Here is a 14,499-nt window from a genome sequence, read left to right as displayed (position 1 = left end):
AACGTGTGCCAACCCCTATGCATAGGTTCATGGGCGGAACCCGCAAGTTGATCACCAAAACATACATCAAGTGAATCACGTGATATCCCATTGTCACCACAGATACGCATGGCAAGACATACATCAAGTGTTCTCAAATCTTTAAAGACTCAATTCGATAAGATAACTTCAAAAGGGAAACTCAATCCATTACAAGAGAGTAGAGGGGGGAAGAAACATCATAGGATCCAAATATAATAGCAAAGCTCGCGATACATCAAGATCGTATCACCTCAAGAACATGAGAGAGAGAGAGAGAGATCAGACACATAGCTACTAGTACATACCCTCAACCCCGAGGGAGAACTACTAGGATGATGAAGATGGCCATCGGAGAGGGATTGCCCCCTCCGGCAGGGTGCCGGAACGGGTCTAGATTGGCTTTCGGTGGCTACAGAGGCTTCTGGCGGCGAAACTCCCGATCTATTGTGCTCCCCGATGTTTTTAGGGTATATGGAGATATATAGGCGGAAGAAATACGTCAGGGGGGCACGAGGGGCCCACGAGGGTGGAGGGTGCGCCCCCTACCTCGTGGCTCCCTCGTTTCTTTCCTGATGCGCACTCGAAGTCCATCAGGTTGCTTTCCTTCCAAAAATAAGTTCCGTGAAGTTTCAGGTCAATTGGACTCCGTTTGATTTTCCTTGTCTACGATACTCTAAAACAAGGAAAAAACAAAAACTGGCACTGGGCTCTAGGTTAATAGGCTAGTCCCAAAAATAATATAAAAGTGGATAATAAAGCCCAATATTGTCCAAACATTAGATAATATAGCATGGAGCAATCAAAAATTATAGATACGTTGGAGACGTATCAAGCAACCCCAAGCTTAATTCCTGCTCGTCCTCGAGTAGGTAAATGATAAAAACAGAATTTTTGAAGCGGAGTGCTACTTGGCATAATTTCAATGTAATTCTTCTTAATTGTGGTATGAATATTCAGATCGATAAGATTCAAGACAAAAGTTCATATTGACATAGAAATAATAATACTTCAAGCATACTAACTAAGCAATTATGTCTCTTCAAAATAACATGGCCAAAGAAAGTTATCCCTACAAAATCATATAGTCTGGCTATGCTACATCTTCACCACACAACATATTTAAATCATGCACAACCCCGATGACAAGCCAAGCAATTGTTTCATACTTTTGATGTTCTCAAACTTTTTCAATCTTCACGCAATACATGAGCGTGAGCCATGGACATAGCACTATAGGTGGAATAGAATGGTGGTTGTGGAGAAGACAAAAAAGGAGAAGATAGTCTCACATCAACTAGGCGTATCAATGGGCTATGGAGATGCCCATCAATAGATATCAATGTGAGTGAGTAGGGCTTTCCATGCAACGGATGCACTAGAGCTATAAATTTATGAAAGCTCAAAAGAAACTAAGTGGGTGTGCATCCAACTTGCTTGCTCACGAAGACCTAGGGCATTTTGAGGGAGCCCATCATTGGAATATACAAGCCAAGTTCTATAATGAAAGATTCCCACTAGTATATGAAAGTGACAACATAGGAGACTCTCTATCATGAAGATCATGGTGCTACTTTGAAGCACAATTTTGGTAAAAGGATAGTAGCATTGCCCCTTCTCTCTTTTTCTCTCATTCATTTTTTTTATTTTTTTTATTTGGGCCTTCTCTTTTTTTATGGCCTCTTTTCTCTTTTTTTTATTTGGGCTTGTTTGGCCTCTTTTATTTATTTATTTTCGTCCGGAGTCTCATCCCGACTTGTGGGGGAATCATAGTCTCCATCATCCTTTCCTCACTGGGACAATGCTCTAATAATGATGATCATCACACTTTTATTTTTCTTACAACTCAAGAATTACAACTCGATACTTTGAAAAAAATATGACTCTATATGAATGCCTCCGGCGGTGTACCGGGATGTGCAATGATGCATGAGTGACATGTATGAAAGAATTATGAACGGTGGCCTTGCCACCAATACGATGTCAACTACATGATCATGCAAAGCAATATGACAATGATCAAGCGTGTCATAATAAGCGGAACGGTGGAAGGTTGCATGGCAATATATCTCGGAATGGCTATGGAAATGCCATAATATGTAGGTATGGTGGCTGTTTTGAGGAAGGTATATGGTGGGTTTATGGTACCGGCGAAAGTTGTGCGGTACTAGAGAGGCTAGCAATGGTGGAAGGGTGAGAGTGTGTATAATCCATGGACTCAACATTGTCATAAAGAACTCACATACTTATTGCAAAAATCTATTAGTTATCGAAACAAAGTACTACGCGCATCCTCCTAGGGGGATAGATTGGTAGGAAAAGACCATCGCTCATCCCCGACCGCCACTCATAAGGAGGACAATCAATAAATAAATCATGCTCCGACTTCATCACAGAACGGTTCACCATATGTGCATGCTACGGGAATCACAAACTTCAGCACAAGTATTTCTCAAATTCACAACTACTCAACTAGCATGACTCTAATATCACCATCTCCATATCTCAAAACAATCATCAAGCATCAAACTTCTCTTAGTATTCAATACTCTATATGAAAGTTTTTACTATTCTTGGATGCCTAGCATATTAGGATTATTTAAGCAAATTACCATGCTATTTAAAACTCTCAAAATGATATAAGTGAAGCATGAGAGTTCATCTATTTCTATAATACCACCACAATGCTCTAAAAAGATATAAGTGAAGCACTAGAGCAAACGACAAACTACTCCGAAAGATATAAGTGAAGATCAATGAGTAGTCGAATAATTATGCAACTACGTGAAGACTCTCTAACATTTAAGATTTTCAGATCTTTGTATTTTATTCAAACAGCAAGCAAAACATAATGAAATAAAATGACGCTCCAAGCAAAACACATATCATGTGGCGAATAAAAATATAGCTTCAGGTAAAGTTACCGATGAATGAAGACGAAAGAGGGGATGCCTTCCGGGGCATCCCCAAGCTTAGGCTCTTGGTTGTCCTTTAATATTACCTTGGGGTGCCTTGGGCATCCCCAAGCTTAGGCTCTTGTCACTCCTTATTCCATAGTCCATCGAATCTTTACCCAAAACTTGAAAACTTCACAACACAAAACTTAACAGAAAACTCATAAGCTCCGTTAGTATAAGAAAATAAATCACCACTTCAAGGTACTGTAATGAACTCATTATTTATTTATGTTGGTGTTAAACATACTGTATTACAACTTCTCTATGGTTTGTAAACTCTTTTACTAACCATAGATTCATCAAAATAAGTAAACAACACATGAAAAACAGAATTTGTTAAAAACAGAACAGTCTGTAGTAATATGGATCAAACATATACTTCTGGAACTCATAAAATTCTCAAATAAATTTCTGGACCTGAGGAATTTATCTATCAATAATATTCAAAAATAATTATCTAAATATCACTCTCTAAATAAAAATGGCAGCAATTCTCGTGAGCGCTAAAGTTTCTGTTTTTTACAGCATGATCAACAAGACTTTCCCCAAGTCTTCCCAACGGTTCTACTTGGCACAAACACTAACTAAACACATAAAACCACATCTAAACAGAGGCTAGATGAATTATTTATTACTAAACAGGAACAAAAAGCAAGTAATAAAAATAAAGTTGGGTTGCCTCCCAACAAGCGCTATCGTTTAACGCCCCTAGCTAGGCATGATGATTTCAATGATGCTCACATAAAAGATAAGATTTGTAACATAAATAGAGCATCATGAAGAATATGACTAGCACATTTAAGTCTAACCCACTTCCTATGCATAGGGATTTTGTGAGCAAACAACTTGTGGGAACAAGAATCAACTTGCATAGGAAGGTAAAACAAGCATAACTTCAAAACTTTAAGCACATAGAGAGGAAACTTGATATTATTGCAATTCCTACAAGCATATATTCCTCCCTCATAATAATTTTCAGTAGCATAATGAATGAATTCAACAATATAACCAGCACATAAAGCATTCTTTTCATGATCTACAAGCATAGAATTTTTATTACTCCACATAAGCAAAATTCTTCTCATTCGGAATAGTGGGAGTATCATAAGAGACTTGAATACTATAAATTGTTTCCACATTAAAAGAGTAATGTTCAGAAAAAGGGTAATCATAATCATGACAAGTTTTATAAATATAATCACTACTTTTTATAGCATAAGTATCATCACAATAATCATCATAAGTAGGAGGTATGCTATCATCATTATAAATTTGCATATCAAAACTTGGGAGACTAAAAATATCATCTTCATCAACGTGCATTCTGAGTGAGAAGCTCTGGTGTTCTGCTTCTGAAGACTCAACGGTGCTTGGCAGGCTGGATATATAGCTTAACTGAGGTATCCATCTGGCAAGAAATCCGATGGTTTCGGGCTGAGGGCTGATACGAGATTCGCAGAGTGCAGTTTGATCAGCCTCATCACCAAGGAGCATAGAACTTCAAACCAAATAATCTGAGCCTGACGCTGCAAGTTGGCGTATGAAGAAATCCTGTGCGTTGAAGCATTTGCCATGAAGGATGAGAATATCATAGTCTTCATTGCACCCTCAATCTTTGCATTTGGAGAGTGCCCTTAATGGGCCAGAGAGTCCGCCGGATGATGTGATATATGGTCCTGGGCAGGTACTCAGTCTTCAACGAAGAACTCAGTTGGATAGGGTGCATCATGGGGCAATGGCTTCATCATTGAGAGCATCTGACTCATATTGGGTTCAGGCCTCTGGAATATGCTCTCAATAGCTTCAGCATGTAGTTGACAGCCTTCCTCGAAGAATTCGCCAGGAGTGGGCAGGCCGGTGAGCTCAATGATATCAAATGCATTGGCTTCGTGATGGACATTGCCGGTCATCCACTCCAGGGCCCAAGTCTTCGGATCTCTGTTGTATCCTTTGATTGTGGGTGGCATAGAATTGCAAGCAGAAGCTCTTCATTCCAGTGCTCTTCATCAGTTACAAACTGCAGCAGACCCACTTGCTTGAAGCAATCCAAAGCTTCCTCTAAGACAGGGCAGACCAGCAATGGCTTCAACCTCAAGGCGCTTGTGCGGGAAGATGCGACCTTGGTTGTATAGATGCATGAAAGTAGCTGCGCTGAGATAGCTCCAGAACCTATCTGATACAATCCTTTCCCTTGAATAGGGGTTCTTGGAGCTATTGAAAAATGTATTGTCTGCCTTGAAGCTATTGATGTCAAAGGAGCCAGGTGTGATGCGGACTGGGAACCTTGGCAGCTTGGGACTGGCTTCTGGACATGATGGCTGTGCTCAACATGTAATCAAATTGAGACACTGCACAGACTCAGAAAGTGTCTGGTCAGTAGCTTCGCTGTCTGCTGAAGCTTTTGGTGGGGAGGCCCATTGGCTTCAGTGTGTGTTGTGGCAGCCTCAACATTTTCAGCCTCCGCTTGACTAGCTGAGGGTCAGTCCAAGCACGTTCTCCTGGAGAACTGCTTCTTGGTGTAAGGGGAGTGGGATCTTGTGGTACTCTTCATTTTCTTCGGCTGATGCAGCCGGAATGTCTTCAGCATAGACTTGAGGCCTTGGACCTTTGCGAAGCCTGCGGAACGCAGACGACGCTTGTGGGGTTGGAGTGGGCTGGGCCTCAAAGTCTTCTTCCTCTTGAGGGCGATCCGCCCATGACGCATCTTGTGCAATTGGCGTCAGAGGACGACCAATGCTGATGAGCTCGCTTTGTTCATACTGAGGAAGGGCTGCATCATCTTGTACATTGTCCTGATGACCAATGTCTTCAGCAGCAATTGGGTCGGCTGCTGGTATGTCTTCAGCTTCAGGAGCCTCTGTGGAAGCAGGCTCATGAACTGTCAATTGGCGTTCTGCATTGGGGTGAACCATAGATAGGTTCAACTATCAAGGGCTCTGTGGGAGCAGCCCGAGATTTCTTGATCTTTCGCTTCTTCTTGCTGGGGGCAGTAGGAGAGGCTTCAGAGCTTTTCCTTTTCCTGGCTTCAGCCTCAGCAGTTCTTGTCTTCTTAAGCTCTGAAGCTGTTGACCGGCTCTTTGGCTTCGAGCCAGTCGTTGCAGTGGGGAAGACAATTTGAACCGCTTCTTGCCTGGTGCCTCTGGTTCATAGCAGTGCTTCTTCTTCTTCTTCGGCTCTTGGGGTCGATGCCAGGACGCCCAAGTGCCTTGCGCTTTTCGGCCTCATTGTAGGCTTGCACGCATCGTTCAGCCAAAGACTTCATCCGCTCACGTGAGCCCTGAGCTTCTGCACGCTTTTTCAGAAAATTTTCCTTGAGCTCATGCAACATGGTTTTGAAGCTCTTCACTTCCTGCACGCTGAGCCTGGCCATGTGCTTCTTGAACTGAGTTTTCATGATCATTTCTGTTTCAGTTCAACATGCACTGGGCAATGGCAATTCTGAGCATTGCCTTGAACAGGCGACCTGAGGACGGCAGCTGCAGATCATTGAGCTTATGCTCTGTGTGTAACTCATCGTGATGAACTTGTGGATTGATTGCACATCACATAGAGAGGCATTGTGAGGTTTCGTTCTCTTTCGTTTTGATGAGCTGCTCTAATCATCTCCATAAGAATCTTTCTTGATGATTTGGCTTCGTGCGCAGCATGGCACGCTGAGCGTCTTTGCCGCCACTGTGGCTGACACTGTCCGTTGTGTGGCTTGATACGGATACGTCTTAGAACTGCCCCTGGCTTCAGGGGTGCAGTTGCAATGCTCGCATTGAGCTTTTGCGAAGGGCCGGCTTTTGGCTTTGTTCTTTGACTGCTTTTGTTCGTCTGAGGAGCTTATCGATCTGAGTAGGTGAGGGTCTTCCGGACGCTGCTTATGACTAACGATGTGGTGATTTTGATGCCTAATCCAGTGGTGTGGTGAACCTACGTGTTGGGTTTCGTAGTAATTTCAAAAAATTTCCTACGCACACGCAAGATCATGTGATGCATAGCAACGAGAGGGGAGAGTGTTGTCTACGTACCCAACGCAGACTGACTGCGGAAGCGCTGACACGACGTAGAGGAAGTAGTCGTACGTCTTCACGATCCAACCGATCAAGCACCGAAACTACGGCACCTCCGAGTTCGAGCACACGTTCAGCTCGATGACGATCCCCGGACTCCGATCCAGCAAAGTGTCGGGGAAGAGTTCCGTCAGCACGACGGCGTGGTGACGATCTTGATGTACTACAGCAGCAGGGCTTCGCCTAAACTCCGCTACAGTATTATCGAGGAATATGGTGGCAGGGGGCACCGCACACGGCTAAGGAATAGATCACGTGGATCAACTTGTGTGTCTAGAGGTGCCCCCTGCCTCCCGTATATAAAGGAGCCAAGGGGGAGGGTGCGCCGGCCAGGAGGAGGGCGCAGGAGGAGTCCTACTCCTACCGGGAGTAGGACTCCCCCCCAATCCTATTCCAACTAGGATTCCCAAGGGGGAAAGAGGGAGAGGGGTGGCCGGCCACCTCTCCTAGTCCTAATAGGACTAGGGGAGGGGGGAGGCGCGCAGCCCTTATGGGCAGCCCTTTCACCTTTCCACTAAGGCCCATGAAGGCCCATATGGCTCCCGGGGGGTTCCGGTAACCTCCCGGTATTCCGGTAAAATCCCGATTTCACCCGGAACACTTCCGATATCCAAACATAGGCTTCCAATATATCAATCTTTACGTCTCGACCATTTCGAGACTCCTCGTCATGTCCGTGATCACATCCGGGACTCCGAACAACCTTCGGTACATCAAAATGCATAAACTCATAATAACTGTCATCGTAACTTTAAGCGTGCGGACCCTACGGTTCGAGAACAATGTAGACATGACCGAGACACGTCTCCGGTCAATAACCAATAGCGGGACCTGGATGCCCATATTGGCTCCTACATATTCTACGAAGATCTTTATCGGTCAGACCGCATAACAACATACGTTGTTCCCTTTGTCATCGGTATGTTACTTGCCCCGAGATTCGATCGTCGGTATCTCAATACCTAGTTCAATCTCGTTACCGGCAAGTCTCTTTACTCGTTCCGTAATACATCATCCCGCAACTAACTCATTAGTTGCAATGCTTGCAAGGCTTAAGGGATGTGCATTACCGAGAGGGCCCAGAGATACCTCTCCGACAATCGGAGTGACAAATCCTAATCTCGAAATACGCCAACCCAACAAGTACCTTTGGAGACACCTGTAGAGCACCTTTATAATCACCCAGTTACGTTGTGATGTTTGGTAGCACACAAAGTGTTCCTACGGTAAACGGGAGTTGCATAATCTCATAGTCATAGGAACATGTATAACTCATGAAGAAAGCAATAGCAACAAACTAAACGATAAAGTGCTAAGCTAACAGAATGGGTCAAGTCAATCACATCATTCTCCTAATGATGTGATCCTGTTAATCAAATGACAACCCATGTCAATGGTTAGGAAACTTAACCATCTTTGATCAACGAGCTAGTCAAGTAGAGGCATACTAGTGACACTCTGTTTGTCTATGTATTCACACATGTATTATGTTTCCGGTTAATACAATTCTAGCATGAATTATAAACATTTATCATGATATAAGGAAATAAACAATAACTTTATTATTGCCTCTAGGGCATATTTCCTTCAGTCTCCCACTTGCACTAGAGTCAATAATCTAGATTACACAGTAATGATTCTAACACCCATGGAGCCTTGGTGCTAATCATGTTTTGCTCGTGGAAGAGGCTTAGTCGACGGGTCTGCAACATTCAGATCTGTATGTATCTTGCAAATTTCTATGTCTCCCACCTTGACTAAATCCCGGATGGAATTGAAGCATCTCTTGATGTGCTTGGTTCTCTTGTGAAATCTGGATTCCTTCGCCAAGGCAATTGCACTAGTATTGTCACAAAAGATTTTCATTGGACCCGATGCACTCGGTATGACACCTAGATCGGATATGAACTCCTTCATCTAGACTCCTTCATTTGCTGCTTCCGAAGCAGCTATGTACTCTGCTTCACACGTAGATCCCGCCACGGTGCTTTGTTTAGAACTGCACCAACTGACAGCTCCACCGTTTAATATAAACACGTATCCGGTTTGCGATTTAGAATCGTCCGGATCAGTGTCAAAGCTGGCGTCAACGTAACCATTTACGATGAGCTCTTTGTCACCTCCATAAACGAGAAACATATCCTTAGTCCTTTTCAGGTATTCCATGATGTTCTTGACCACTGTCCTGTGATCCACTCCTGGATTACTTTGGTACCTCCCTGCTAGACTTATAGCAAGGCACACATCAGGTCTGGTACACAACATTGCATACATGATAGAGCCTATGGCTGAAGCATAGGGAACATCTTTCATCTTCTCTGTATCTTCTGCAGTGGTCGGGCATTGAGTCTTACTCAACTTCACACCTTGTAACACAGGCAAGAACCCTTTCTTTGCTTGATCCATTTTGAACTTTTTCAGAACTTTGTCAAGGTATGTGCTTTGTGAAAGTCCAATTAAGCGTCTTGATCTATCTCTACAGATCTTGATGCCCAATATGTAAGCAGCTTCATCGAGGTCTTTCATAGAAAAACTCTTATTCAAGTATCCCTTTATGCTATCCAGAAATTCTATATTATTTCCAATCAGTAATATGTCATCCACACATAATATCAGAAATGCTACAGAGCTCCCACTCACTTTCTTGTAAATACAGGCTTCTCCAAAAGTTTGTATAAAACCAAATGCTTTGATCACACTATCAAAGCGTTTATTCCAACTCCGAGAGGCTTGCACCAGTCCATAAATGGATTGCTGGAGCTTGCACACTTTGTTAGCTCCCTTTGGATCGACAAAACCTTCTGGTTGCATCATATACAACTCTTCTTCCAGAAATCCATTCAGGAATGCAGTTTTGACATCCATTTGCCAAATTTCATAATCATAAAATGCGGCAATTGCTAACATGATTCGGACAAACTTAAGCATCACTACGGGTGAGAAGGTCTCATCGTAGTTAATCCCTTGAACTTGTCGAAAACCTTTTGCAACAAGTCGAGCTTTATAGACAGTAACATTACTGTCAGCGTCAGTCTTCTTCTTGAAGATCCATTTATTCTCAATTGCTTGCCGATCAATGGGCAAGTCAACCAAAGTCCACACTTTGTTCTCATGCATGGATCCCATCTCAGATTTCATGGCCTCAAGCCACTTTGCAGAATCTGGGCTCACCATCGCCTCTTCATAGTTCGTAGGTTTGTCATAGTCTAGTAACATAACTTCCAGAACAGGATTACCGTACCACTATGGTGCGGATCTTACTCTGGTTGACCTACGAGGTTCTGTAACAACTTGATCTAAAGTTTTATGATCATCATCATTAACTTCCTCACTAATTGGTGTAGGTGTCGCAGAAACCGTTTTCTGTGATGAACTACTTTCCAATAAGGGAACAGGTACATTTACCTCATCAAGTTCTACTTTCCTCCCACTCACTTCTTTCGAGAGAAACTCCTTCTCTAGAAAAACTCCGAATTTATCAACAAAAGTCTTGCCTTCGGATTTGTGATAGAAGGTGTACCCAACAGTCTCCTTTGGGTATCCTATGAAGACACATTTCTCCTATTTGGGTTCGAGCTTATCAGGTTGAGGCTTTTTCACATAAGCATCGCAGCCCCAAACTTTCAGAAACGACAACTTTGGTTTGTTACCAAACCATAGTTCATAAGGCGTCGTCTCAACGGATTTCGATGGTGCCCTATTTAAGGTGAATGCAGCCGTCTCTAAAACATAACCCCAAAATGATAGCGGTAAATCAGTAAGAGACATCATAGATCACACCATATCTAGTAAAGTACGATTACAACATTCGGACACACCATTACGCTGTAGTGTTCCGGGTAGCGTGAGTTGCGAAACTATTCCGCATTGTTTCAAATGAAGACCAAACTCATAACTCAAATATTCTCCTCCACGATCAGATCGTAGATACTTTATTTTCTTGTTATGATGATTTTCAACTTCACTCTGAAATTCTTTGAACTTTTCAAATGTTTCAGACTTATGTTTCATTAAGTAGATATACCCATATCTGCTTAAATCATCTGTGAAGGTGAGAAAATAATGGTATCCGCCACGAGTCTCAACATTCATTGGACTACATACATCTGTATGTATGATCTCCAACAAATCTGTTGCTGTCTCCATAGTTCCAGGGAATGGCGTTTTAGTCATCTTGCCCATGAGGCACGGTTCGCAAGTACCAAGTGATTCATAATCAAGTGGTTCCAAAAGTCCATCAGTATGGAGTTTCTTCATGCGCTTTACTCCGATATGACCTAAACGGCAGTGCCAGAAATAAGTTGCACTATCATTATCAGCTCTGCATCTTTTGGCTTCAATATTATGAATATGTGTATCACCACTATCGAGATTTATCAAAAATAGACCACTCTTCAAGGGTGCATGACCATAAAAGATATTACTCATATAAATAGAACAACCATTATTCTCTGATTTAAATGAATAACCGTCTCGCATCAGACAAGATCCAGATATAATGTTCATGCTCAATGCTGGCACCAAATAACTATTATTCAGGTCTAATACTAATCCCGAAGGTAGATGTAGAGGTAGCGTGCCGACCGCGATCACATCGACTTTGGAACCATTTCCCACGCGCATCGTCACCTCATCCTTAGCCAATCTTCGCTTAATCCGTAGCTCCTGTTTCGAGTTGCAAATGTTAGCAACAGAACCAGTACCAAATACCCAGGTGCTACTACGAGCATTAGTAAGGTACACATCAATAACATGTATATCACATATACCTTTGTTCACTTTGCCATCCTTCTTATCCCCCAAATACTTGGGGTAGTTCCGCTTCCAGTGACCAGTCTGCTTGTAGTAGAAGCACTCAGTCTCAGGCTTAGGTCCAGACTTGGGTTTCTTCTCCTGAGCAGCAACTTGTTTGCTGTTCTTCTTGAAGTTCCCCTTCTTCTTCCCTTTACCCTTTTTCTCGAAACTGGTGGTCTTATTGACCATCAACACTTGATGCTCCTTCTTGATTTCTACCTCCACGACCTTTAGCATCGCGAAGAGCTCGGGAATAGTCTTATTCATCCCTTGCATATTATAGTTCATCATGAAGCTTTTGTAGCTTGGTGGCAGTGATTGAAGAACTCTGTCAATGACACTATCAACAGGAAGATTAACTCCCAGTTGAGTCAAGTGATTATGATACCCGGACATTTTGAGTATATGTTCACTGATAGAACTATTCTCCTCCATCTTGCAGCTATAGAACTTATTGGAGACTTCATATATCTCAATCCGGGCATTTGCTTGAAATATTAACTTCAACTCCTGGAACATCTCATATGCTCCATGACGTTCAAAATGTCGTTGAAGACCCGGTTCTAAGCCGTAAAGCATGGCACACTGAACTATTGAGTAGTCATTAGCTTTGCTCTACCAGACGTTCATAACATCTGGTGTTGCTCCTGCAGCAGGCTTGGCACTTAGCGGTGCTTCCAGGACGTAATTCTTCTGTGCAGCAATGAGGATAATCCTCAAGTTACGGACCCAGTCCGTGTAATTACTACCATCATCTTTCAACTTTGCTTTCTCAAGGAACGCATTAAAATTCAACGGAACAACAGCACGGGCCATCTATCTACAATCAACATAGACAAGCGACATACTATCAGGTACTAAGTTCATGATAAATTTAAGTTCAATTAATCACATTATTTAAGAATTACCACTTAGATAGACATCCCTCTAATCCTCTAAGTGATCACGTGATCCATATAAACTAAACCATGTCCGATCATCACGTGAGATGGAGTAGTATCACGGTGAACATCACTATGTTGATCATATCTACTATATGATTCACACTCGACCTTTCGGTCTCCGTGTTCCGAGGCCATATCTGTTATATGCTAGGCTCGTCAAGTTTAACCTGAGTATTCCACGTGTGCAACTATTTTGCACTCGTAGCATTTGAACGTAGAGCCTATCACACTCGATCATCACGTGGTGTCTCAACACGAAGAACTCTCGCAACGGTGCATACTCAGGGAGAACACTTATACTTTGATAATTTAGTGAGGGATCATCTTATAATGCTACCATCAATTAAAGCAAGATAAGATGCCTAAAATATAAACATCACATGCAATCAATATAAGTGATATGATATGGCCATCATCATCTTGTGCTTGTGATCTCCATCTCCGAAGCACCTTCATGATCACCATCGTCACCGGCGCGACACCTTGATCTCCATCGTAGCATCGTTGTCGTCTCGCCAATCTTATGCTTCCACAACTATCGCTACCGCTTAGTGATAAAGTAAAGCATTATAGGGCGATTGCATTGCATACAATAAAGCGACAACCATATGGCTCCTGCCAGTTGCCGATAACTCGGTTACAAAACATGATCATCTCATACAATAAAATTTAGCATCATGTCTTGACTATATCACATCACAACATGCCCTGCAAAAACAAGTTAGACATCCTCTACTTTGTTGTTGCAAATTTTACGTGGCTTCTACGGGCTTAGCAAGAACCGTTCTTACCTACGCATCAAAACCACAACGATAGTTTGTCAAGTTGGTGCTGTTTTAACCTTCGCAAGGACCGGGCGTAGCCACACTCGGTTCAACTAAAGTTGGAGAAACTGACACCCGCCAGCCACCTGTGTGCAAAGCACGTCGGTAGAACCAGTCTCGCGTAAGCGTACACGTAATGTCAGTCCGGGCCGCTTCATCCAACAATACCGCCGAACCAAAGTATGACATGCTGGTAAGCAGTATGACTTATATCGCCCACAACTCACTTGTGTTCTACTCGTGCATATGACATCTACGCATAAAACCAGGCTCGGATGCCACTGTTGGGGAACGTAGTAATTTCAAAAAAAATCCTACGCACACGCAAGATCATGGTGATGCATAGCAATGGTAGGGGAGAGTGTTGTCCACGTACCCTCGTAGACCGAAAGCGGAAGCGTTAGCATAACGCGGTTGATGTAGTCGTACGTCTTCACGATCCGACCGATCAAGTACCGAAAGCACGACACCTCCAAGTTCAGCACACGTTCAGCCCGATGACGTCCCTCGAACTCCGATCTAGCCGAGTGTTGAGGGAGAGTTTCGTCAGCACGACGGCGTGGTGACGATGTTGATGTTCTACCGACGCAGGGCTTCGCCTAAGCACCGCTACAGTATTATCGAGGTGGATTATGGTGGAGGGGGGCACCACACACGGCTAAAAGATCAACTGATCAATTGTTGTCTATGGGGTGCCCCCTGGCCACGTATATAAAGGAGCAAGGGGAGGAGGCGGCCGACCAGAGAGAGGTGCGCCAAGGGGGAGTCCTACTCCCACTAGGAGTAGGATTCCTCCTATTCCTAGTAGGAGTAGGAGAGGGGGAAGGAAAGGGAGAGGAGGAGAAGGAAAGAGGGGGCCGGACCCCCTTGCCCTAAACCAATTCGGTTTGGGCCTTGGGGGGGGGGG

The sequence above is a fragment of the Triticum urartu genome, chromosome 3 (assembly GCF_003073215.2).
Source record: "Triticum urartu cultivar G1812 chromosome 3, Tu2.1, whole genome shotgun sequence".
Lineage (NCBI taxonomy): Eukaryota > Viridiplantae > Streptophyta > Magnoliopsida > Poales > Poaceae > Triticum > Triticum urartu.
Note: the sequence above shows the minus strand (reverse complement) of the source record.